The following is a 23,738-nucleotide window of genomic DNA, read 5'->3' as shown; positions in this document are numbered from 1 at the left end:
CACAACACCCTATTCAAAATGGGGACCCCCTGCATTTTTAGTCCACTTGGTCTTTTGGTTGTGGTCTTTTGAAGCACCAACAATGTACATCAAAAAGGATATAATATAACATCATCATCAAAATATCTTAATTGGATAGGCACAAAAACAACGTATCTAACCCATGTTGGATACTTCAAAAGTTCTCACAATGCCATCTTAAGAATTCAAAGTAATACTTTAAGTAAACACACAAAAATTAGTGTTGCTTCATTTAAAACATGAAAATAACTATCAATAATATATTGTATCAACTTCAGGTGTGACATTCATGCATATCAAAAACATAACATTTAGCTTCAGCAATACAACTAATAGGTCCTGTTGTGACCTAATCACACAACACCCTATTCAAAATGGGGACCCCCTGCATTTTTAGTCCACTTGGTCTTTTGGTTGTGGTCTTTTGGGTAGTTTGGCAGCAGTTTCTTCAATCTCCTCAAGTCCCCAAGTGTTTTGGCAAAGTTTGGCTCTCTGCAAGTGTTTTGAGGAAATTTGGCTAAGTTTGGAAGCTTGTATTGTCTATTTTAAGGTTTTATCCTTCAGACTTAGAAATGATATTGATAACTTAGGGTTTTGAGGCTGAACGAAGCAATGAAATGAGATCTCTTCAAGGAAGCTACCAGTGAAATTTGAGCAAATCCTGAGGACTTGCTATTTTTAGTAAATTTCACTACATCCCGAATTGGCCTAATTTTGTATTTAAACAAACTTACTATTTTTAGTAGTGTCTATTTTTAGTAAGTGTCCTTGGACCTCAGTTGGCCCTAATTTGATGTTTGGAAGAACTTACTATTTTTACTAAGTCTATTTTCGGCAGGTCTATCTCTAGTAGTTGGCAGGACACTGACAGCAGAACATTCTTAAATATCCAAGTTATAAATACGGAAAAGTTGAAAAGCAAGCAAATGAAATTTTGACCAACTCCGGAATTCGTTCCCAAGATGCCAAGGCATGAAAAGTCTATTCCAAGGCGCAAAATCCAAACAGTCAAGGAGAATTTTCCAAATCCCTCAAATTCCTACTCTACCCCTCAATGGCGCTCAAGGCAAGGCGGTGGGTGAAAAATTCATGTTGATGAGGATTCTTCCTTGAGGAACAAATTCCTCCACTACCTCTTGTTGTGACGTTTACACACATCACCCCATTGCAAATGGGGACCCCACTTTTTTGCTTTCCAATTTGGTTACTTTAGGGTTATGGCAGTCAAGTGGCAATTTTGAGCTTTAAATGCCCGAGTCTCATCCTTGGATATGTATTATGAAAAGTAATTGGTAAAAATTGAATGTATTTAAAAGAATGATCGAAAGAACATTATAAAGAATTTACAAAACGATGTTTCTAAAATGAAACAATTGTAAATAGAAACTAACTAAATATTTACAATATATTACATAATTGACCATTAACAAATAATAAAAGATATTATTCTAATAGTGACCCTTAATGGTCAATCTATCAACTACACCAAAATGCCCTCTAAATTTTAAAAACTTGTCTAGGCTCAGAGACTTGGTGAGAATATTTGTTGTTTGATCCGCAGTCGAAACATACAGCAATTGAACTGATCCCTCTTCAACCAACTTCCGAATGAAATGACAATGAAGTTCAATATGCTTGGTTCTCTCGTGGAAGATTGGATTCTTGGCCAGTTTGAGCACCCCCTGATTATCATAGTAAAGGGGAGTAGGACCTGCTCGAGACATTTGCATGTCTGAAAGCATCTGTCAAAGCCAAACTGCCTCACAAGCTACCTTAAATGTTACTCAATACTCAACTTCTATTGAGGAAAGAGCCACTGCCTGTTGCTTCTTGCTAGTCCATGTGACTGCACCAGATCCCAAACTGACAACATACCCAGATGTTGATTTTCTATCATCAACGAAACCTACCCAATCTGAGTCTATGTAACCAGAGAGTCTAGGATCATGACTTATGTTGTATGGGAGTCCAAAATCAAAATTGCCCTTCACATAACGCAACACACACTTCGCTGCTAACCAATGATCAGCCTTTGGAACTGTCATGAAGGGTGAAATGTAGCTCACTGCAAAATTGAGATCAGGCCTAGTAGCAGTAAGGTAAATGAGACTACCCACCAGTTGTCTAAATGCTAATTCGTTCACCACAGGTGAATCCAATTTGCTTATCAGCTTCAACCCTTTCTCCATAGGTGTGGATGCAGGTTTGCAGTCTTGCATCCTAAACTTGTCCAGGGAACTACGAGCATACTTTGACTGAGATATGAAGATACTACCCTCAATCTACCAAACTTCAACACCTAAACAATAGTGCAGAAGTGTCTGTCATGTCAAAAGATTGGCACAAACTCTAATTGATCTGATTGATCAAAAGTGTCAAACTACCAATGATAATGAGGTCATCAACATAGACAACAAGAATAAGAATATCATCAGTGTTTTTTGACATACAGATTCGAAATAGATGGACTCCTCTGAAAACCATTATCTGTGAGGTACTTGTCAATTTTTATGTACCAATCCCGAGGAGCTCATTTCAAGCCATAGATTGCTTTCACCAGTCTGCACACCTCATGTTCTTTGCCAACAACCTTAAACCCTGGAGGTTGCATCATGTAGACCTCTTCCTGCAACTCACCGTTGAGGAATTCACTCTTAACATCCATTTGATGGACTTTACAAACAAATTGAGTTGCTAAGGCAAGGACAAGTCGTACAGTACTCATTTTGGTTGTAGGAGCAAAAGTCTCCTCATAGTCAATGCCTTCCTTCTGTGAGAAATCCTGAGCAACGAGACGAGCTTTGTACTTGTCAAGGGTTTTGTCAACTTTGTACTTAACTTTATACACCCATTTGCAGCTAATGGGTTTCTTCCCTAGTGCAAGATCAAAAAGGACCCAAGTGTTATTCTTCAAATTACTCTGGTGTTCAGCTTCCATAGCATTTTCCCACTCAGGAATCCCTTTAGCCCCAAAATATGTTTAAGGCTCAAAAACACTATGAATGTTGGCCATGAGAGCATAGTTAACTGTATTTTGTTGCTCACTCTTACTTCTGGAAGATCTACCCTCAATGAGCTCATCAGGATGAAGATCACAAATGGTCTTAGCCCACCATTTAGGTCAGAAAGTAGAAGAATAACTAGAACTGGAGGTGGAACAAGATCTGAAACAGGTGGAAGATTAGCATCATCCGAAGGAAATTCAGGTAGTGCATCATCAAATTCAGAATCTACATCATCCCCCCCATCAGGTGAACCAAATGGAAGATGGACACCTAAATCAAAAGCGTTCAAAGGTTGATCCTCAAAATTTTGCTCAGACGAGGAAAGTTGAAAAGGTCCTCCTTCATCAAAGACAACATCACAACTGAAGATAAGACGATCCGTGTCTACATCAATCAGCCGGTAAGCCTTGTGGTTGTCACTGTACCCTGTAAACATAAGCTTCTGACTCTTGGAATCCAACTTGGAGCGCTTGGCATCCGGAATCCATACATATGCTAAAGAGCCAAAAACCTTCAAATGACTGATCTTGAGTTTACAACCAATCCATGCTTCCTCCAGAGTCTTCCCCTTAACAGCATGTGTAGGAGACCGATTAAGAAGAAAGATTGTACACACTGCTTTTGCCCAATATTTCTTAGGAACATTCTTGTGTTCCAACATTGACCTAGCCATTTTTGTAATGGTGTGGTTGAGATGTTCTCCAACGCCATTTTGTTGAGGGGTGTATGGTGTGGTTAATTGACGTTTTATGCCATGTGTATCACAGAAAGTGTAGAAAGCAGTAGAACAACACCCCCCCCAATTATCAGACCTAAGAGTAATAATAGAACAACCAGACTCTTTTTCTACTAAGGCCTTCAATTTCTAAAATATAGGAAACATTTTTTTGTCTAAGAAAGTACACCCACATTTTACGACTGAAATCATCAACAAAAAGCAAGAAATACCTGCACCCAGTAACAAAAGGTGTATTCATTGGACCACATACATCAATGTGGATCAACTATAGTACCTTAGAGACTAACCATGAGTCACCATCCTTGAATGATGTCCTATGTTGCTTCCGAACCTGACAAGCTTCACAAACTCGTCGATTCTGAGTTTGAATTTCAGGTAGGCCATGTACAAATCTTCTCGAACAAGTTGAGCAAGGTAGTGAATGTTCAAATGACCATATCGTTGATGCCAGAGACTGCTGATAGAGGAGGATTTAGCTGCAAAAGCATGCTCAAGAGAATCACCCATATCCACAAGTCTACATAGACCACGATCCTCGATGCCAAGGGCTATAGTAGTGCGAGATGCACGATCAACAATTGAACACTTGTGTGAATTGAAGATCACATCAAGCTGAGGAGAATGCCACACGATCTGACTCACTAAAAGAAGGTTGAGTTCCATGCCAGAAACGTAGTATATATTGAGGAAAATGAGATTCCTCCCACCAGATTGAATCTGAACGTTGCCCTTGCTGACAACAGCATACTCTTCACCTCCTCCAAAAATGACTGAATTGGTGTTAGGACACAGAAATCTATAAACCAATCACATCGATGAGTGAAATGTCGAGAGGCATCAGAGTCTATACCAGGCATAAGATTTCACATGATCTGCAAGACGCTTCGCCATGAAAGCGTAGAATGCAGATTCGTTTTGCTCAGATTGCTCGACGACATTGGCCTTAGGTTGAGACCTTCTTTGCTTCCGTTGTTCGGAAGCCAAACGATTGCGACAATCCTTGCTCATGTGGCCATATTTATGACAATAGTTGCATTGAACCTTTTTCTTCTTCGAACCATCCTGAGACTGACTGGAGCCCTTCTGCTAAGATGACTGAGATTTGCCTTTATCCTTGTGAAAGGATTTGGCTACAAAGGCTTGCTCTGAGGAGGACAAAGTGGCACTGCTACCAAACTGTTGTTTCCAATGATCCTGCTGCAAAAGTTTGGTGTACAACTCTGAAAATTTCAGATCAACATTTGTTGTGTTGGCAAGAGACACTGCATAAGTGTAGATAAGTGTATGGAGTTGGCATTGATGGCAACCCAACTCAAAGATTCCATCCGGATTGTATAGATTCATCCTCCCGGAAGTATGAAATCCAATTTTGCTTGTCTGGAAGGTGGAACACAGTATCTAACAATATGGGAATATTTTGAGTAGAACTTCACTTTGGTTGCACATTTTTCCTTGCGGTGATAAAAGTAGTTGGTTGGATGTCTGGATTAGCTTATTCCAAAATCTTAGCCTCCGGTGTTGTCTTTCGTGCATGATTGAAGATACAGTATTCGGCATTTCAGGAAGAACAGTGCTATTTAGCCGACTAATGATGTAACGTGTTGTGCAAAATTATTGGAATGATTTTGGTGATTGATTTTGCGTTCGAGGTTGCTTGGCCAACATGTGGGAAGCGTGTAGTCAATTTGTTTTAGTCCACATATGCATTGGTCATCGAATTTCGCCGACTTATCTTACACATTTCATATTTTGCAAGTGTTCTTGAAGCCGACTTGTTGGTGAGCTAAATTCATGTTGCGGATATATATAAGAGATTGGAAAGTTCATTTTGAATATCAGAGTGTGTGCAATTGTGTGCAGTTCCACATGCGCAATTGAAGGACTTTTGCTCCGGATTAAAGCAGATCAGCAGAACAAAGCAATGAGTCTTAGAACAGCGATACAGTTGTATTTTGTGCTTAAACTGGAACTATCCCAGGCATTTATAGATGCTAATTTATAGTTCAATCCAATTGTTACCTTTTGTAATTCCTTTGTAAGGCAGTGAGCCTTCCGGGGTTGTGGCCCTTAATGTAAATTGAGCAATGAGCTCTAGACAGTGTGCCTGAATGCATGTGCATTCCTATGTAAACTTTTCACATACTTCCAACAAGGTATTATCTTACTATGGGTACGATTCCCACCGTGGATTTTCCCTTGACCGGGTTTTCCACGTACAAAATTTGGGTGTTATGGTGGTATTTTTGTGTGTTTTTCTTATGCTTATCTCTCTTATTCATTTGCATTAAATGGTTTGAAGAACTGGTTAAGAAAGTTAAAAGTTGCAGAACATTGATTCCCCCCCCCCTCTCAGTGTTCATTGATTCCAACATGTTGAAGTAATGTTGAGAGTTTCTATGAAATTATCATAGGATTTTAGTAGACTTTTCAAGGTGATGACTACCATATCCTCTTCCTCCATTTTCCGACCAATAGCTTCAAGCAGATCTCAAATGTCCTTAATCTTCGTGAGATGCTCCTGTAAGGACATACGTTCATTCATCATGATGGAGAACAACTGGTTCTCCAGGAAGAATGCTTGGCTCTTGTTGGATGTCTCATGCAATTCCTTCAGGTGCTTCCAAATATTTGATTCTGACTTGCCAAAGGGAATCTAACTAGGCATCAATGACAAAAAGCTTGATAAGAATAACTGCTTCCCGATTGCGCTAATCAAACTTATCCTGATCTTGTCTAGCTGTGGTCGGACGAGTCTCTTTTCCCAAAACAAGATCATCAAGGCGTCGGTATTTGAAGATGGCCATCATCCACTACTTCTATGTGTTATATTTTTTGTCGTTGAATCGTTGACTGCCCTCCAACATGATGTTAGTCAATGACACCATTGTGCACGCTTCCCGAGGCACTGAAAATGCACAAATCTGAAAAGGCATAAAACTAAATCTAAGGCAAAATCAGCTACAGTCTTTGAAAAAATGAAGTACGACTAGCACGGAACCCAAGGTATGGATGTCTGCTATGTTGGAACATGGTGAAGCCTCTCGGCTCCAAAATCTGGATCTACGAGGGGTCGAGGTGACCCCAACTCGCAATGTCTTCATTCTCCTGGAGCTGATCTTAGAACTCTCTGAAATCTTTCGGGTGAAAATAAATTGATGTGCTCCAGCGTGACCTATCTAGGATCAATCCAGACTTGTTGCAATTCTTGAGCAAGTAGATCCCTTTTTATTTGTGCGTCGATTCGTTCAGCTATCTCTTCTTCTTCGTCCAACACAAACGTAACTCCAATGTATTGCGGTGTACTTGTTTTCACTTCCCAAGTGAGATTGTTCAAACTAGATATGATATTTCTTTCATCTCCCAAGTTTGGTTGTTGGAACTCAAGCTTGTTACTTCTATCAGGATCAGGCAGTATCATTGTGACTCATACTGAACTTGAAGATCTTAACCGGTTCAATTTCTTCTCTGCTGATTGGTAGATTGATTCTCGTGATTAACTACTCCAAGAACAAAGAAAGTCGAAGGCAAGTTTCCCAATCACTCTTCTTTATCAATTACTACTCTCACTTGTCTAAATTCAGCATGACTACTTTGGTTTCTCCAAGCAAGAGTGTTGTACTGTGAAATGATATCTCTTTGTTCACCTTGAATAAGTTCTTCTTCAGGCAACACCATTCCGGAACATAGTCTTCAAAAGATAATTGCAGGGCCCTCTTTCTAGCGCCAAAAGATGTTGATGTGTGTTTAATGCACATGCAAGCATCAGAATAAAATGCCAAAGTACTTTACCCTCTCTTGAACAAAATCACCTCAGATGCTAAGGATAAAGATCAACTAAAATGATTCCAAGGTTTCCATAGTCAAGTCTTGACGAGTGGGTAACTCAATGGTCGATGTGAATTGTTGTTTTCACTTGGGGACTTACACAATTGTTCGAATCAACTTTGCTTATCATGAATATGGAATGGGTGTGCTAATAACTTAGGATTTAACAATGAAGCTCTGGACTTGATTGTAACAAGACTTTCTAAAAAAAAGGGGGGCACCAGAGGAATAGGGTTAGGGAATTCTATTCTAAAGCCTAGAATGCAAGAAATGAGGAACAAATTCAGTGGAATCAAACTAGGCAAGGCCTCACCATCAAGTCGAACAGATTTTGACACAAGCTTAATGCAATCATCTAAGGTATATCTTAAAGATGTTCATATTACTACCATCAAACATTGATACCATCCAAGTTGATGCATAGCAATGGACGCATAATAATCGAAGTTAAGTTTGCATAAATCTCCAGTTGACCATGCAAGGCGCACTTACAATCAGCAAGAGGCTAGTGGTATGGATTAATGGATTCCACACAAATACATTCAACAAATTATTTCATTCAATCTAAAAAACTTGAAAGCAAATTCTAATCTAACTTGGAGGAATTGAAAACCTTGAATGCAAGACAACACTTAAACAAAAATCACCATCAAGTCGAACAATGATTTATATTCAAATCTGCAGCATCTACCAACAATTCTCAAAAATCTCTCCCTTACAAATGAGAGGGAATGGGGTATATATAGAGTCTCATACAAAATGGATGGCCAAGATTCAATCAAAATCGAGGGCCAAGATCATGCCAACACAACCCTAGAGTTGCCCTAATTAGGGCTTACATAAAAAATGGAGCCACCAACATATGGCCCAATAGAAAGACACCTAGCCATCAAATAGGGAATCTTCTAGAAGATTCTATCTTGCATCTCTTTCTCTCACAGCATAATTCCTCCATGGAAATGCTAGGTAAGGTATCTTGTTGTAAATCAATCACATCCAACGCATCCAAGCAAGCATCCAAGGTGTTCTCCCAATCTGGCACGAGCTTTTGCAAATTGTGGACATGAATCAACAAAGAAACTAAGTCATCCATCCGACTCTTTTTCAAAGAGTCCAACTGATTGAAGTACATTAACTTCTTGTCTCTCAATTCTGCTAAGTGTAAACCATTGGCTTCACTGACATCAACCGCCAATAATTCCTCAATTGAGGCAAGGATCTTCGACTGAATATCATGAATTGATCCTTCCATCTCTGCACAATCCTTTTGTGCATGCTCATAAGTTGATTTCTTCATGGCCAATGAACAATACCAGCCATGGAAATCGTATCTATCTCCATTATGCACAATATTCTCCCTGATCAATGTGGACATAGGAATTCTCTTCAAGGCTCTGAGGCATGGAATAGTCTTCTCCTGAATAGGTCGGAATTCCTCCCAAACTCCCTCCAAATACTGTATCCCGAATATGAGTCTTGTTGTCCTATCAAAAGTCTGGACAAAATGAGTAAGGAAATCATCCGTCTGTCTTTTCGTATCTTCAATCCATTTCTCCACTTCCAAGAGTGTATCTCTCGCTGCCTCATAATGTGTATGTAGTCCACGATCAACTGCAATAGGGGAAATAAGGGTGGGATTTTCACGACTTATCCTTGCAATGTACTCTCTGAGTCTAATATTTTCTTCTTCATACTTCTCTTTCTTTTCTATCTCCTTGTCCAATCTCGCACCGATTGCCTTGAGAGTATCACCAACTTCCTCGAATTCTTGTTCCTTTGTAGTACAGCGAAGGGCAACTGAAGTAATCTGGAAATCCATAGGAGTAGCAACATCCTTCATCACATCTCCAATAGGAATAGCCACCTGCACAATTTGCATTCCTATCTCATCTCTAGCTATATGTGACAAAATTTCAGCCTTCTTTGGCTCTTTCTCTTTGTTGCTCCTAGCTAAGTAGTCATCAATGTCGTCAATAGGTTGCGCTTCTACCATCTTCTTTCTTTTCTCCATACTCTTCATCAACCAATCAGTAATAGCGGCCATCTCCATACCATCATCGAGACACATCTCTCGATCAAGCTCTCTCAATGCCAAGATAACATCATCATCATCATCGAGATTATCCTTAGTTAAATCATATACATTCTTCCACAAACTAACCTCCAAAAGGACAGTAGGAGATCCCGGCTGATCATCATCTTCATTAGGTGGAGCAGATGTAGCTATGGCACATAAGTCCTCAACATTCTCTGGTAATATCACCATGTTGGAACTGTTGGGACCTCCAAAATTTGGAATAGGATTAATTTTGAGGACCCACGCAATGTTTTGCTCACTGCACTTAGAAATGTTTTGCTCTTTTTCCTTGTTGCTCCTAGCTAAGTAGTCATCAATGTCGTCAATCGGTTGCGCTTCTACCATCTTCTTGCTTTTCTCCATACTCTTCAACAAACAATCAGTAATAGCGGCCATCTCCATACCATCATCGAGACACATCTCTCGATCAAGCTCTCTCAATGCCAAGATAACATCATCATCATCATCAGGATTATCGTTAGTTAAATCATATACATTCTTCCCCAAACTAACCTCCAAAAGGATAGTAGGAGATCCTGTCTGATCATCATCTTCATTAGGTGGAGCAGATGTAGCTATGGCACATAAGTCCTCAACATTCTCTGGTAATATCACCGTGTTGGAACTGTTGGGACCTCCAAAATTTGGAATAAGATAAATTTTGAGGACCCAGGCAATGTTTTGCTCACTGCACTCAGAAATGTAATTGCAGAATTGTGCCCATGCAGCTCACTTTGGAGAGCTCCCTTTTGGAGACCGATGAATATCATGCAAAATGCCTTGGGAGAAATGTTGAGCACCTTTCAGTAAGTACATTGATCATGTTGCAGCATCCTGTAATCAGATTGGATGCATATTTCAAGCACTTGATTTGAGGGTTAACAAAGGTTCATTGTCTGCACATGTTCAGAAAAGACTGAGTAGCCTACTTTGGAGGCTTGCAACTTGCACCCAGTTGATCTTCATGGAAAACCGTTTGTTCCCCTATATTCCCTACAATTTTGTGCACCCCTCTGTCTGTTTGCAGATTCCCAGGACCTCATTTGACCTATTTGCCAAAGTCAAACAATTTGAAATTTCGTAAGTTTTGCAGATTGCACAGTAAAAGCTTTTCAAGAGAGCTCACTTTGAGCGTTAATATCTTACACCCAGATAATTGTTTCAGCTAGCTCTTGGTTTTAGGTGATTCCTTGTAGCTATATGAGCCAGTATGCAAGGTTCCAAGCCCTCATGATGTTATTTGATATTTTTTCAAAATTGATTTTGAACTAGGTTTGAAGAGGGTTCTGACAAGTTAATGTGCATAAACAACTAAGTTGCCATATTTGATGATTAAAATCTCACACTTGAGGCATCGTCAAGCAAATCCGCTTTGCAGCGTGATTCAAAATTTATCAGTCTATGCTCCTATTAGATGGCATGGTCTTATTTGACCATTTGATCAGTTTTCAGAGGTGGTTTTCAAAGCCTCCAAGCTTGTTCCAGCCATTTTTGCAAAAGGTTGAAAATCAAATTTCAATGGTTGCAGGTTGCTTATTTTTCATCCAAATGTGTATTGAATCAGTTCCAGATCAATTTCAGGGCCCAGTTGTTTGTGAACGAAAAAAAATTTAGCGAGGCCCACAAGGGACCCGGCTTGCCTCATCAAGCATTATAGTTGCCTCTGCAGAATTAGTGTTGCATTGTTTAAATTAACCTTCTGATTTAAAGGATAATGCATATATGTGGAATCTAGAGATATGAGGTGATTGTAGGTTAAGCAACCCATGCTTTTGGCCCACATAGGTTATGCATCTAGATCATCGGGTAGAAAAAGTAGAGTTTTAGAATGGATTATCAAAATATTATTTAATAATGCTTAATAGCATTATTAAATATGTATTGTTGAATGGCGAAATTACATTTGTAAATGTGGGGCCCGTAGAATGCAAAGCAAAGAATAAGTACTCGGAGGTCAGCCAGGTCAAAAAGCAAACCCCACTGAACCCCGAGTGAAAGAGCAAATCGCCATATCAGCATGTAAAGTGTGAATGCGGGTTATATTATCATGAAGACCTTTGGTTCTCGGGCCTCAGCAAAGAGAAAAGGATAATTTCAGTGAGTCTCGAGTGTGGTGTTTTAGGGTTTGCCATAATATGGATCTGCAAAATGAGTTTGTTGCTTCCGAAGGAAGCATGAACGAAAGAAGTTGGAAGCTCCAGAACAAAGGCTCCAGAACAAAGGCCATGGAAAGTATGAGGCCGGTTTCCAAGGATTTCACCGCCTCCTTGTTTTGACCTATCGTGAATTAATAAACAGAAGAAGTGATCCATGAATGCCATGAATGCAGATTAAGCACGACATTTATCGATTGAAGAGCTTTAGAAATTTCCAAGCAACTACAATGGCATGTATAGCACCTGAATCTGCCACTTTTCCCGGTCTTCTCTATGCCCGCAACAATGTTGTTTCAGGGAATGCGAGGAGTGCAGATTTTGCACGATATGGATTTGTTGAAAGGGGGTTTAGAAATTCTTAAGCAAATATTATTGGCAGGGATACTGCCATCTTTTGTAACTTTTGTTGCCTCCATTCTTGCGCCAGCATAGAGACTACAAATTAGTGCATCAACATCCATCATTCACAGGGCATAGAAAGATATTATTGAGCGGTGTAATTGCAGTGCCATGGTAGGTATGAGTGCAAAGTGGAGAAGCATAAACAAGGTATGCTAACTGTTTCATTAGGTCCTCAGAGCGATGTCATCATGGCACGATATGTACAAGATACAAATGTTGAAAAGGCTATAGAAATTTAGAGAAAATGACAGTGGCAGGCATAATATCATCCTCCACGACTTTTCCTAGCAGACACTAATGCAAAAGGGAGATATGACAAGTATCGGCTTTCATCCATCAAATGGTAGGGTTTTTTGTAAGAAGTTGCAGATTGCGTGATGAGTGTGCACCCAAAAGTGTGGAAATATAAACAATGCATAAGAACTATTTGCCAGAACGCCTCAACACATTGTCATCTCATAGGAGAGCAATGACTGAAGGATATGCATTGCAGATTTTATGAAAAATATATTAGAAACTTTCAAGCCAATGCGTTTGGTAGGTTCAATACCACATTCCCCAAATCGAACCCATATTTCTTCTTTGCCAGCGCCTTGGTGGGCATGTGAGCAAACTACGGGAGCATAGCGTATGATGTATGAGCCGTTTGATGCAAATGCCTCAAGGAGGCATGATCTCTTGAAACTTCATGATTGCAATGATATGCACGAAGTACATTTGTTGCAGAAGTTTTGAAAAATTCAAAACAGATGCAAATGGCATGTGTATCGCCTTGCTCCACAACTATTGCCCTCTCTTCCCACACCATTATGGAAACTTTGAAGCACAGTATAGAGATCCATCAAAACATAAATGGCAAAGGGTTTTTGTCGAATGTTGCAGTTACAACTGTTAATGGCAGCGATGTAAGCAAAATGGTTAGGCACAAAACGCATTTGACGCAAAGGTTTTTGAACCTTCAAACAAATATATTTGGCAGGTGTATAGCCAACTTACATGGATGTTCTGCTAGTGCCCTTCACGCCTATACCAAACTGTGAGCTCTAAGACAGAGAATGTGTAAATACAGACATGGCAAATGAGCTGATTCGGCCTGCAGAGATGTCATATACACAATGAGTTGATTCTCATATGTGTCCTCGAGGGCGAAAGAGAAAAATATATCTGGAAATGAAGATGTGCATACGTGTAGACTATGTCACCACGTTCGCCGAATTTTCAACTTCAAGTTTGATATTTGGCGAACTTATAAAAATCCTATGAAATTCGCAAAAATTCGTTAAAAAATCATTGGATAATAGGCAGAGGATTGCCGTCGACGGATGACCACTTCACTAATGTCGTCGGGAAGTATGGGGACTACGGAAGGGACGCGGGTCGACAGTATGCCCAACCGCCGGTAAGGTTTCTAGTCGCGTCGAGAGAAAGACGGTATAAATTTATTATCTTGCCCGATATAATGCTCGATGCCGCATCAGGAGACAGACGATATAAATTTATAATCTTAGCCCGATATAATACCCGATACAATGCTAACTAAAATGCCCGATAATATTGACCACCTCCTATAATGAACACATTTTTGTATAATGTTGTTGCCCGATTTAATATAAATGTTAACTAATATATTAACATTTATTATAAAAGTTGTCAGATTTAACATTGATATACTAAAAATTAAATATTTTTATTTATTTAATTCAAAATTTTAATTATTTATATTTAATATTTGACAAATTTAAATTAAATTATATAAATATAACTAAACAAATTTAATATTGTTTATTATGAAATTTTTTTAGATATATTATTATATTTTCTAAAAAATCAAATTTATATAAAGCGAATTTAATGGCGAATTTTTTTTCAAATTTTTTCTTCTTGCCGATTTTCATCCGAATTTTATTGTTGGCGAATTCGAACTTGAACTCGAACTCGGTGAGTTAGGGTGTAAATGTCTTTTTTTCACTTTTGTAAAAAAAATACACAAAAAATGATAATCAGAGAGATGAAATGTGATAATGCAATACTGAGATTGCATTTGGAGGCTTAAGGGCAATGTGAAAATGTTTCGGGTAAAAGGTGAAAATAGGGAATCACCTCAGGAATAAGTGAAATTAGGATATTAGTATGGAGAGGTGATAATGTTGCCCCTTGGTGAATTATTTTGCCACTTGAAGCAGTAAGTATGAGGAAGAAATAATTTTACAAAGTATTTTCACCCAGAAGTATAAAATTTTCACAAAGGGCATTAGAAGGATGTTATATTGGATTATTTTAATTCAATAGGTGAGCAGTCCAATTTTCATAAAAGTCTAAGTGCATTCACGGAAAGAACAAAAGCAAGGCAAATAAAATATTTCCAGTTACAAACAAAGGTAAAGTGCTGCAAAGTAATATTTTATCAATGTAAAAGTGCATTCACAAAAATGAGGAAATAAAGGACAAAATAAAGCGAAATTAGCAGCAAATGAAATGAAAGAGAGAGCCAAAATATAGTTGGGCAAATATTTTCTTAAGAGAAAATATCTCAGGAAGACACATAGGGAATATTTTATGTTAGTCAATTTAAAAAGTGTTGATCAGGCAAGGGATATTTTCAGTTGCAGAAAGAGGAGATAAGAGGGACAGGTGTCAAGTGCAAATCAGATTTAGAGGAGGGGCATGTGGCAGAAATCAAGGAGGGGCATGTAGCAGAAATCAGTTGAATCTGGAGCTCTCTCTTCTTCTTTCTCAGGCTTCTGAAAATTTTCTTTCTCAGGCATGTAAATAGGATAGTTTCTCAGTTTTTAGTTGCAGATATAATGTGTTGATTCAATAGTTTTGGTTTTATGAGCAGGTGCATCAGTGTCTGGGATTGTAGTGTTTATCTCATGAAATCGTCTCCAATTTGTATACTTTTAATTATATGAATTAAATGCCTCAGGTTTTGATTCAGTTGTGTTTGTTCACTGGTCTCTTTCAAGGAGAGAGTTAAATTTCTTTGTTCAAACAAATGTAGTCTCAAGTTTGTATCCAAATTCATATGAGTTTCTGAATATCAAGGATATTTGAAAATTGTCTTCACAGTGTTTCATGTGAATGTAATGTTTATTCATGGGTTTCTTCCAAGGGAAAAATTAAATGCTTTGAGTAAATGTTTGCGGTTTTGGTGGGTACACAGATTGGATATGTAAGAAAGATTTGAGTGAAAAGATGAGGGAATTTGTTAATGTAAGGCATTAACATCTGAAATGCACTAATTGAGTTCCATTTGTTCATATTATTTCTGTTATAGTTTCATGTTTGACTCTATAACCTAGATTCAGGCACTAGTCTATTGAGGGCTTGGGATATTTCCAGAAACAAATCAAAATTATTAAAATCCTTCTAAACCCTCTTGATGTTAATTATAGGTTTTAAGTTATATCTTCTCTCAGGGATGGGGAAATGATAAGGAATCAAAGTTAAACCAATTCTTGATTTAAATCATGTGTGTTCTGATTAAAGAGGTTGAGAGCAATCCGTTTAAATGTAACACTCTGCTGAAATATGTGGGAATCTAAGAGTATTACCAAGGTCTACCCGCCTAGGTCCTGCAAAGCCTGAAGTGAAGAGGAAATTGTTTATTTCCTGAATTGGCCAAATCCTATGTTAAGATTAAGTATAAAGTTTGGCTATCTTTTAGGTCTTAGCATTTGGTGATTTGGAGCACCAAGAGGAACATTGGTCAATCTCTTTGTTCTGATCTAGCCCTTCAATTTCCTTGATTGATGAGACACTGAGGGGAGATGAAGGAATGATAGGTGAAGGAATGATAATCTTTTGCTACTTCTTCTTAACCTCCTCAATCTTCTTCCCTCTAGCCTTGACTTCTCCTAGTGTGTTCTTCCTTTGCTTGGGGGCTTGATTTTCCTCATCTGCATGAATCCTTATGTCGTTGATAGCTCTTTGATCATCTTCGGAAGAGGATTCCTCTTGTTTCATCTTTTCATATGTGATGATAACACCCATGTCAACTAACTTGTTCATCTGATTGTCCACCCATCCTCGAGAGAAACTCAATACTTCTCTCATCAATACATTCAAATCTATCACTTCTTGTTCTGACCAATTAGGCAATAGAATAGCCTTCTTCATTTCATTCTCATATTGTCGATGTGTATGATCCTTGTCATCTAATATCTAATCAGGAATGAGGAAAAGTCCACACTTCCTCATGAAATCCATGGACATTCAGGACCACATTCTTATTTTCACTACTTGCTCGTCCATCAAGTTGGCCCAATAATCCTCTATGTCTACCTTGTGAATGAACTTATCTCCCCTGATCCTTCCAACTTTCTTATTCGGAACATATCTTTCTCTTCTCTTGCATGTTGCAAAACGATAAAATGCAAGTTCTTCAAGTGATGTACTGGCTGTAGTGGTGAAATGACAAACCTCCAATGTCTTCCCTACCGAAATAGGAAATGTCATCCCTGTTCTATGTTTGTCCTTTTGGATAGAATCAAACTCCAAAAGATGTCTCACCACCTCAAATAATATCATTCTGTCTATAGGATACCTAGGAAGCCTGTAAGGTTCGGGTTGAAATCCATGAATCCTTAGGTATGTGAAAGTGGGAAACTATATGTACCGCGATCCATATTTTTCTATCAGCTTTGTTGCCTCCTTGGACAACCTCCTATGGATTCTGTCTTGCAACATCCGCGTTATGTACATAGTGAATGCATCATTCACTCTCTTATAATCTTCAATTTGATACATGTTCAGTTGTGGATAACATTCATAACTTCCGAACTGCCCTTGTCCATTCCCAACTTCATCTTTGCATATAAATCCTTTATAAGTAACAAAAGGTGCAAGAAGGTACACCAAATAGGAAGTCATGGCGAATGACTTGGATCTCTCCACATTCCTCAACTGAAAATCTAGATTGTCACTTATGATTTTTGACCAATTAATCAACGTTCCTTTCAAACAATCCTGGATGAAATAGAACATTCATCCATCACATATTGCACCTTGTAGCAATCCCCATCACTCGATTAAAAGAGAATACTAAATCGTTATATTCCTCTTTGAAATCTGTGCACATGAGTGTCTTGGGAGCCTTGGAATGATGAGACCTAGGGTCGATCATCCACTCCTTGTTCACTATGGTCTTGCACACATCCATCTTCTTATATCTTTCTTCATATTCATCCTTGGTCCTATCTTTCATGTCTACTCCACGTGGAATTCCAAACACCTCAGCAATCGCATCCTCAACAAGGTAGGCAATGATGGCACCTTTAGGAGTCTTGATCATTCGGGAGTGAGGATCATAACATCACGCACGCTCCAGGACTAGCTCGCTGCACTGTATGGACTGCAGGAATCCAGCGGCCTAATAAATACCACTCTTCATAATGTTTGCATAAGTTGGGGAGGGAATCTAGTTTTCAATTCCGAACATCTGCTGTTGCATCTGGTCCATGTTCAGGAAATGCATGTTCGTGTCTGTAATCTCCTTCCATCTGGATGACATCTTGAATTCTGGATAGAATCATGTCTCAATTATCTTTTGTTGTTCATTTCGAATGCTAATTCCAGATTTCGATATTGCACCTATATGAAGCTGGAAGTTAGACACTTCGGAAAATTTATCCTGACAACTATTTTCAGAATTACTTATGTCCTGATTTCTTAATGATTTAGACAAGTTTATGGATGGAAATCAAGAATTTTATCCATATTTTAAACGAATTCTGAAAATAGAACAAAAATATGACAAGAATAGGGAATGAAACCCTTATGAAATTCATTAAAATCATCAATTTTCAGACTTAACAGGAATTTTATTAAAATTAGAGTGCAAAGGAGTATACCGGATCGGGAAATGAACTAGGAAAAGTGTGAAAAGTAGTGTTTTCACTCAAAAGTTGTCTGAGGACACCTTCCCAAGGTCAACAATGGTTGCCAGCAAGTCTGAAGACAACCTGCAACTCTACAAATCAGTCACTAAAAACATGTTGCAATTGTGTGTTATGCAAAAATTTGATGAAAATTACCTTCCCATGGTGAAAATAATCAATTCCGGGCATGTATGTATGGCTGGTAAAATAAAACTTTTCTGAGGACAAGTCTGAAAATGATGGTTTCAGACTTACCAGCACCTTGTAGAGTGATAAGAAACCCTAGAAATGATGGAAAAATGACTTATAAATGCCCTCCAAGTGAAATCGCTAAGGTAGGTAAGTGGCTGGAAATGAAATTTTTTCTGAGGACAAGTCTGAAAATGATGGTTTCAAACTTACCAGCGCCTTGTAGAGTGATAAGAAACCCTGGAAATGATGGAAAAATGACTTATAAATGCCCTCCAAGTGAAATTGCTAAGGTAGGTAAGTGGCTGGAAATGAAGTTTTTTATTAGGACAGCCCTTTGCAATGGTGTCTCAGACCTGCAACAGCGATGAATAGCTCTAAAAATGCACTGAAAACTCCTCCAATCAGCCTCTAGCCAAAATCACCTTAGGTGGAAATCAGCTGGGAACAAAGTGTGAAGTCTAAAAAATGTACTTCCAGCCAACAATGGAGGTAGAAAATCTTCAGCAAAGGTGGGAAAATATCAGGTCTGAGGACAACAATGGCAAACTTCCAGCAATGGCTCCAACAATGATGAAGTAAATGCACCCAAAATGGAGGCAAATGACCTCCAAACAAAAATCGCCCAAGTCCACAAATGGCGCCACCTTAGCAAAATCACCAAATCTGAAAAAATAGTCTTCAAACACACTCCAATAGCTACCAAGAAAAATCGCCCAAGGCTGGAAAGGAAGAAAATAAAAAATGAAATCAACTTTCAGCCCCCAAAGTGTTAAGTTGACACTTCACCAAATTCGCCCAGCTGGAGAAATTCGCATAAATCAGCAACTTAGCAATAACACTTGGCAAATATAATATTATTATATTGCTGTCCTTCCCTTCTTAAACTAGTTTTCACCTTGGGTTTTCACCACAAAAGCAATGTGGGATAAAACTTTGATACTTATACTTGCTTGGGGAAAATCGATTTGCTTCTAGAAGGTAAAAATCATTTAATGTTTAATGCAAATCATTTATTAATTATTTTTGTTTTTTAAATAATTGTTAATGACCACCAAAAATAATTAAATTTGAGTCAATTTATTAAAAATATTTGAAAATTTAGATCAAAATTGACATCAAGGGGAAAATCGCCCCATGTTGGGATAAAAATCCCAATGAAAAATTTATTAAAAATCATTGAAATGCCACTTAGGGGAAATTCGACCCCTATTAGGATAAAAATCCTAACAAAATTTCATCAAACCTTGCACAAAAAGCCTCCAAGGGAAAATCAACCCCTGTCTGGAATGAAAATTCCAACTTAAATCTCACCATTCAACTCAAAAATCACTTTTGGGGAAAATCGACCCCAATCTGGAGAGTTATTTGGAATCAAAATTGTCAAAATCATCACTAGTGGAAATTCACCTAAGGTCTGGACTTTGGAGTCACTATCCGCATTAATCCCTCAAAATCTCGTCGCAAAAGTCCTAGTGGAAAATCGATCGGCATTAGGAATCATCATTTGGTCATCAATAAAGTCATTTGCAGTCCTGGTGGAAAATTGTGGGTCATCAGGAGGATTTCCCACACTTAGCCAAATTTTCATCATCCCAGTGGAAAATTGCCCCATGTCTGGATAATGAGTGGGGGAAAAATTAGGTCCATCAAGAATCCAAGGGAAATTCACCTCCCATCAGGATTTTGAGTGGGGGAAAAACATGGGTCATCCGAAATGTAGGGGAAAAGCACCTCCCATCAGGAATTTTAACATTTTGACCCTTGGAACATAGATTTTCATCGGGAATTTAACAATTTAACCACTCAAAATAATCTAAACACTTGGAATTTTCAATAAAACGCATCGGGACTTAGGCAAATTTACCAAAATTTGAGCGAAACAAAAGGAAACCTATCGGGATAAAGTGCAAAATCAACTTGAATAACTTCCTAGGAGCGAGAAAACAACTCCTAAAGGTCCTAAAATACCTAGGCACTTCAAAATTGTCGAAGTTCAAAAACATGTTAACGCTCAAAAGGTTTACACTTAGACAAAATTAGGATCATTTAAAATCTCAACTTTTACGCACTTGATCCTACAACTTCAAAAACCCTAAATGACAATTAGGCATGATCAAAGATCTGAGACTCGAGCACGGGAACTCAAAATTGCCCACTATACTGCCAAAACCCTAAACTAACCAACGCAGAAAGCAGGAAAGAGGGGGTGCCCGTTTGCAATGAGGCGATGTGTGAAAAGGTCACAACACTAAGATGAGTAGATGAATTTCTTATTAATTGCTTATATTTTTTTTTTCCAAGTACACTATTATAACTTTGAATTCTTATAGTTGATTTCAAGATGTGTACCTAAGTTTGTAAAATATAATGATTGTGTTTTATAGTTGCCAAATATGGTAGTTAGACTTGTACTAGTTGCATATGTTAGTGTTTGGTAGCTTGAGGAGATATTTTCTCCTTAATTAAAAGCAGGTCGGCCTACATATTGCAATTATTATTTTATGTTTGTTTTTTTTGAGGGAGCCAACCTAGATGAAAGGTCACCTAGATTGGTATATATGTAAGGTGGTGATCCTTCATTTCAATTATCAATTCAATCACGTCATTCTTAACTCCAGCAGAAGTTTGCCATTCCATTTGCAGCAGATCAGACTTCAAGGGGAAGCATATTTATTTGTACTTAGCATCAAGGAGTGATGCCATTATTCATTGTATTAATTCAGCCTTGAGTAAGGCCAGACTTGTAAGCAGATTTCTGCTCTTATTCATTCAATATATGGAGATATATTTTGCTGGTTTTTCTCCCTCGAGTAGGAGGGTTTTCCCAGGGTAAAAGTGTTGTGTTTATTGTTCATATGTTGCATACATATTCTGCTTTATGTTAAATCCAATCTTAAAACTAACAGCATAATGATTGTAGATTGATTTTACATGTTAGAGTAAAAAAGGGTGTATTGACTCTTTTGACTTGTTTAATGATTATGTTTAATTTATTCATGAACCTATCTTTTATTTAGTGATTATGAGTAGATGTCACAAAGAACTTATCTTGAGGCAGCTTGCAAAGGAGACCTATATAAACTGTCAACTATTGAGGCAATGTAGTGATTTGTGAGTACACCACTGAATCTATCTTGGGCAACTTGCAGAGATGACTTGTATAAATCGTCGCTCATTGAGGTAGTGCAATGATGTGTGAGCAACCGTTGAACCTATCTTGAGACATCTTGCAGAGGAGACCTGTACAGATGGTCAATCATTGAGGCAGTGCAATGATTTGTGAGTAGACCACCGAACTTGTTGAGCTAATACATGGGCAGACCAATGGATAAGAGTCAATTGAGGATCAATAGTTGCACAAGTGAAAGGCTCACTTTTCAATTAACCTCGAAAGTCAAATGCAAAAGCATCCAGGAGCATTTGAAAAAACAAGAAATCAATTCAATTACTGTTGTCACTGGGTGTTGTGTTCCCAGCAATGTCATTGGAGACTACCACATTCTATCCTAGTTATTTGTCAGGTCTCATGGCTTGCAAGATAGGAGGAGCTAATCAAGGGGCACGTTAGGTTCAAGTTTCAAGAGATATGAAACACTGCGAAGATATTTGGAGGTGTCAGTGCAATGATTGTTTTATTGGTTTGCCAGAAAGAAGATTGTATAGAAGATTGAGATTTTGTACCAGCAAGAGAAGTGTGTTAAGGCGAATGGGGTCTAGTATAGTTTATGATACAAAGCGCATGGTGTTATTTAATTCCTATATTACTGCAGCCCATTTGGGCCCCAGGTGTGTTGGGTCAACTATACATTACAGGTAACCTGGAGTTTAGGGTCCACCTATGGCCAACGCAAATTGTCTTGGAGAGTTACAGAAGGTATATAAGCATGACTTGGGATTTGTTTCAAAGCAAGCAAGAAGGTAGAAGAAAGGGAATAGCGAAAAAGGAAAGAGCAGAAAGTTAGCGAAGGGAAGAACTGATTGATAAAGATGAGAGAAGCAGAGGAATAATGAGTGATTCAGTATAATCAGGGCAAATCTTGAGGATGGGTTTTTCCCTTTTGGGGTTTTCCCAAGATAAATCCTGTGTGTTGTGGCTATATTATGTTGGATGTTCTTATGTTCTTTGTGAGTTCTATTATATTCTGTTGTACCCATGGTTTTGGATAGTTAAGGCTGTACGGTTCGACAATCCTTCCTAAGGACACTCCTATGATGACTGCATCAGAAACTCTTGCCCAAACTAGAAGCACGGAGAAGAGTTTGAATCACTGTTTTGGATATGAAGAAGACTTTGGATGACTAATATTTATGGTTGCAAATTTATGGTTATACAGCTATCACTGCACATGAAGGAATAAGAATTGTGACTCTTGAATATGAATCACCACTTTAGACCTTGTGATATATTACTTTTTGAAATTATTATCTTATGCAGATTGGGAAACACTATCAACATATACCAATTCTAACTTGTCAATTCCGCCATCAACAAAATATGCTGCTACAATTATAGACAATTGGTTATTTGAGAGCGGACACAAAATTATCAAGAACATCTTCTATGTAGACTTAACAAAGATTTTACCATGAATTTGATAATTCTATCAATTTAAAGCTCATATACGATCTCTGGATGAGATCACCCCATGTCTGAATCAGGGATTTTCATCCATTAATTCAGTAATATAAATCAAGTGTTTTTCATCCTCCAATTCCAGACATAAAGGGTTTCCATTCTCAGGTTAATTGAACCAAGGTCCAATGCTCCAACAAGGAGTAGAAATCAGAAAATAGAATATTTGATCAGTATGTCTCCTTCTCCTTGCTTGGACTCTCCTAAATAGAGTTTCTCTCCAAAAGATATACTTCTTCAAATTTCCTTCATGACCCTTGATTGATATTTGAGAAGAATTATTTAAAATAAACTTTAATTATAAGACCTTCTTATTCTATATTTTAACTTTACTTAAGGCCCTCTTTATTATAATTTTAATTCCAATTCCTTGGTACAAAATTCCCAAAATTCATTGAAAATGTATGACGAGCATTCTAAAATTCAACTTAGCTTAGTTTCCCAAAAAAAAATGATATAAAATGACAAGTTCAAAATGATGGGAGATCTAATCCTACATTAAAATAGAATATATTTTTGGTTCCAAAATCGAAGATGAAGGAAAAGATCTTGAGTACCATATATGATACTTTGTTGGCTGGACACCCCCAATATTTCAATACATACAAGCAGATACAAGAGAGATTTTCCTAAAAGGATGAAGAAAGATCTGCTCAAGCACATTAAAGAATGTTCCATATGCCCATAGAATAAGGCAGAGCAATTCTATCCTGCAAGTCTACTCCAACCATTACCCACTCCAAAGCAAAAGTGGGAAAGCATCTCTATGGATTTCGTTATGTAATTACCTAAGGTGAACAGTAAAGACT

The 23,738-nt window shown here is 38.1% G+C and overlaps 1 protein-coding gene across 4 annotated transcripts in view; it reads right to left on the bottom strand.

The window, feature by feature from the left end:
* LOC131062597 (uncharacterized) overlaps nucleotides 1-23,738 on the bottom strand; it is a 283,328-nt gene that overhangs the window by 197,917 nt on the left and 61,673 nt on the right. The window lies entirely within an intron of this gene.

This window comes from Cryptomeria japonica, chromosome 6 (genome assembly GCF_030272615.1).
Source record: "Cryptomeria japonica chromosome 6, Sugi_1.0, whole genome shotgun sequence".
Lineage (NCBI taxonomy): Eukaryota > Viridiplantae > Streptophyta > Pinopsida > Cupressales > Cupressaceae > Cryptomeria > Cryptomeria japonica.
This window is presented reverse-complemented; position numbering and strand designations above follow the sequence as displayed.